This window comes from Adiantum capillus-veneris, chromosome 17 (assembly GCF_014529385.1).
Source record: "Adiantum capillus-veneris isolate H3 chromosome 17, ASM1452938v2, whole genome shotgun sequence".
In the NCBI taxonomy this organism is placed as follows: domain Eukaryota; kingdom Viridiplantae; phylum Streptophyta; class Polypodiopsida; order Polypodiales; family Pteridaceae; genus Adiantum; species Adiantum capillus-veneris.
The window spans coordinates 84,289,834-84,294,277 of record NC_140947.1 but is presented as its reverse complement, the minus strand read 5'-3'; the positions used below and the strand labels follow the sequence as shown (position 1 = coordinate 84,294,277).

At 45.9% G+C, this 4,444-nt stretch overlaps 1 pseudogene; it reads left to right on the top strand.

The window, feature by feature from the left end:
* The first annotated feature begins 2,458 nt into the window (after positions 1-2,458).
* LOC147437599 (uncharacterized) lies at positions 2,459-3,222 on the top strand (annotated as a pseudogene).
* Positions 3,223-4,444: the final 1,222 nt, after the last annotated feature.

Here is a 4,444-nt window from a genome sequence, read left to right as displayed (position 1 = left end):
GTGTGGGGTCCACGTGCGATGTGAAAGGAGAGTCCACTTCCCCACCCCCTTCGTGTGCTTCATTTGCATCAGGTTCCGAGCGAGTAGCTCTACCTAACGTTTCCATGAAATGGCTAAACATACTAGTACTAGGCTGTGGAGCTTCGGGAGGTGCATGGCCTTCTCTCTCAGTGTTTTGGGTAGGGTATGCTTCCATGATTTCTGAGTCGGAGGAGGAATCACTAGCGGCTATTTTAGGGTCTTGGGTGGTGCTACCTTGTGTCCCCGCTGAGGGTCTAGAGCTTATCGTGGATGGGTAATGGGTGTCCGTATGAACAGAGGCACCCTCAATATGCTCGTGTTCTAGCACCCGCCCAGAGCGTAAGTGCATGTGCTTTTGATACCCTAAGGTGTCAAAAAGCTGCTCTAGGAGGCCTTGTGACTAGTTTTTAGCGTGTCTTTTTTTTGTTTTTTTGCTAGATTTTTTTGAGCGTGTCGTGGAATGGGCCGTGTGATAGCTCAAAACGAGCGTATCGGTCAGAGGGTCGTGCCGTGCTTTACAGCCCTCCGTTTGGTCACTCTATGCCCTCGGAATCCCTAAAACTGTCAATTTCCAGTAGGGAACTAGGCCCAAACTAGAAAGTCTAAGGGTGCAAGTGGGAAGAGAAAGGAGGAGAGTGGAGGACTTGTCCCACATGCTCTCATTCTCTCTTGAGGGAGTAGGGTATATATATAAGAGTGAGTCTAGTATATATCATAAGACTGAGGACTGAGGCCTGGGCTTGGGCTTGGGCTTGGGCTTGGGCTTGGGCTTGGGCTTGGGCTTGGGCTTGGGCTTGGGAAAATGATCCCGATCCCGATCTACCTTTTATACAAACCAACCCGTACGTTTTAAGAGTCGTGTTTTTCGCCACCCACTCGCAAAAATTGTAGAAAATGCAGAAAAACCACAAAAAAATGCACAGAAATTGCTGAAAATGCAGAAAAAACGCAGAACTTGCAGAACTTGACAGAAATGCGAAAAATTGCAGGAAGTGGAGACGCCGAACTTGAAAACGCAGAAATTGCAGAATTTGAAAAACGCAGACAATAACAGAAATTGAAACTTGACAGCAATTGCAGAAAACGCAAAAAACAGAAACCTTCCACACACTCCTTCCCTGCCTTTCCTATGATAGAAATTGCACCACAAGGAAGCGTAAAGTGCTAACCGAGCTTAGTGTAGGGCATATCCCCGGCAGCGGCGCCAAAAATGTGCGCTCCTTGCCGCACTGTCGAAGCAAGGGACTTGCCAATACACCGTATGCGAGCCACAAACGGCTCCAAGCACACAACAAGCCTAAACTAGCAAGCTCAAGAAAACAAAGGGTGTGTCACTCACCGCTCTACGCTCGCCTTCGTGGTGGATTCCTCGCCGCGATGAAGAAGAAGCTGCAGTCATGCCGCGCTCAACCGCTTCGCCGCCGTCGTGCCTTCGTAATGCTCGATCGCACACACACTCTCCCTCTCTCTCTCTCTCACACACACACACAAGGAGGTGAAGAAGAAGAAGAAGATGGAGATGGAGCAAGAGCACTCTTCAATTGCACAAATGAGAGAATGAGTAAAAATTAGGTTTAGTTGGCTTTTATAGGAGCTCACCCCATTCACACTTGGGCGCCCATGCTTAACCAACTAATCCCTTGAATGTCCAAGTTAAAGTGCGCCTCTCATTGGCGATCACTCTACCTTTCCCTATTGGTCCGACAAGCCCGGTACCTGACTCTACCAAATACATAATACGCGTCCATCGTAGGTGATGGGGTGTCCGTGAGCCGTGAGGGTTAACAAGTAGTGATATCAATCATGGTCCAAAAGATAAGGGGTAGGGAGGGGGAAAGAGATAGTAATGAAATGAAATGCTATATTAACCGTCGTCAAAAGGCCAAAATTTCCTATGAGACCAAATTGAGACAAGTCTTGTGGATCTAAACCAATGCCTGGGCACAAAAATAAAATGAAATAAAGTGAAAGACTAAAATTGAAAACTAAAAGAGTGATTAAAATCAGCATCATGATCATGGTATGCCGGAGGATACGCGAAAACCATAGAACTCAAGAAAGTCTGTAGAAAAGTACCCTCCATATTCATATCAGAGAAAAGTCCGGTGCCCATTGCTGTTGCGCACCTACGAGGCTTCAAAAACTGTTGGGCACCTGTGAGGCCTCAAAAACTGATGGGCACTTGCGAGGCTTGCAAGTGACGTGTTGTGCAGCACACTGCTGCTATGCACCTATAACCTTGGAGGCTTGTAGCTTTGACTCGTGGGGCTGAAAAAACCTGCACACCTACTACAAGCTGTGTTTTATGTTTCTATAGGGTTTGTTGACAGAGTTTTGAGTGTCTTTTTGGAAGCCAAGAAATTTGGGCTGCATGTGCTTGTAGAGAGGTCTATTGGAGTATGTGGATTTGAAACCATACACTCCTTCACTTGAATAAATGGCAACATTAATCAATGGGTTTCCAAATGTTGTTGCCTTACAGTGCCTAGCACGAGTGTCACTTAGTAGTGTAATCCCTAAACCTGATGGCGTCGAGGACGAGCGCGTCTGCAAGGAAGTGAAGGCTTGCGAAGGAGGGGGAAGTAGAAGAGGCACGCCAGAAACTCATTGCATTGGAAGAACACTTGAAGGATTTACAGAAACACTATCCATGGAGAGAAGAAACACAGAAATCTATAGATGATCTTTGACATGGGCTTTCCAATCAGATTGCCGCAAGGTATGAGCGGGATCTATGGGATGCACGGGATAAGGTCACAATGGAGCTAGAAAAACTCAACACTAAGTTGTCAGCGTTAAGTGATGATATACAGAGAACAAGCTCCTAGATTGAAAAGCTTAAAAGCCGACTGCAAGCTGTGGACCAATCCTCCCTTTCAAAACTCACCGCTAAAGCCTACTTGGAACAAATTGTGGAACTGGGGCCACCTTTAACTGCGGAGAAATAGGGACTGCCCTACATTCAGACGGCACATGGGGAGAACATTTAGATGGCACATGGGGAGAACAAGCCCGTATTTCTTTGCTGCTTTCCAGCTAGCACAGCCACCGCTTCCGCTAACCTTAATGCACCCTCTGTTTGGGTCGTTTGTTTATTACTTCAACTCTAATGAGGAAGCTCTATCTCTTGGTGTCTCTGTAAATTGGTCGAATGCCTTTGCTATGAGGTGCTGGGACGGGAGAAATATGTTACTGAAGTAGAGATGAAGCAGGCTTTCAATTTGGCAATCGCCAAGTTGCTTGAGTGCATGGTCACTTGTAGAGGTTCAGGTGGAGTGCTTCAGGAAGCAAGGGCCGAAAAGGTGGGGTAGGGGTGGTAGTTGCATGGCCACTAGCAACGGGAGATAGAGGGGAAGTAAGACTAAGAGGCAATCGCGGTTGAGGTGCAGAGGAGAGAGAGAAAGATAGTTTATGTGCGTGTGGGTGGAAATGGGGTGTTTTACGGCACAGCCGTGCATTGGTTGAGAATTTGTGTGAGAGCGAGAGATTTACTGCCGCACGTAAGTAACGAGGGCCTACATGGTAAGCAACTTGCCGTCAAAGAAGGAGATTGGAATTGGAGTTGATCTCTTGAGATAGCTAATTCCAGTGTTAGAAGATTTCAGCTACTAGCATGAGAAGATTTCAGACAGTAGACTGGACAAAAATAAAAAACTAGACTGGAATTTGGATACTGGAATAAGAATCAGAATTGTGTACTGGAAATAAGGTTCAGATTCAGATTCAAAAGATTGGACAAGAAGTAAGTGTAACTGGAATATATGCCATGATTGGGATTACAGACCAGGATTACAGCGAATATGATTTACAAAGAGAGTACAACTGACAATACTGCCAATGATTCTCAAGTACAAGTGTAGCCAAAGTGCTAACCCAAATGATAACAATTGCCAACCCGATTACAATGTAATGGGCCCTATTTTTACACTTCGGGTTTACTATAGTAATTACCATAGTAACTACTAAGTAATTCGCTACCCATCTTCTAAGAGGACGTTCCCACATAGTGAACTATCTAGCTGTCTACATTGTTTCCTTCTTTCTTGAATTTTGGCAAGATTCCAAAATTTCTAAAAAATTCCCCTATCTGATTCTGATGTGCGACTGAAAAATCCATCGTCTGGTTCTGATGTTGGGAATCGGCCTTGACCACTGACAGAGTGTCCATACAAAGATTGTGAGAGGTAGCTGAAAAGGCCAAGGGACTGCGAGAGGCAGCTAAAAAGGCCAAGGTAGAGCTCTCACCAGGCCAAGGTAGAGCTCTCATCTCCACCTGCCCGCTAAAGAATAAAAGTCGCCACTAAATTTTGAGATGGAACTACCCAGTATCCTTCCATTGGACCGTCTTCCGTTTGCTCTTTGACCTGGAGGGTGCCTGAGAAGTCCCAGTACCAGCATTCTCCTTTTGAATCAATCGGTAAAT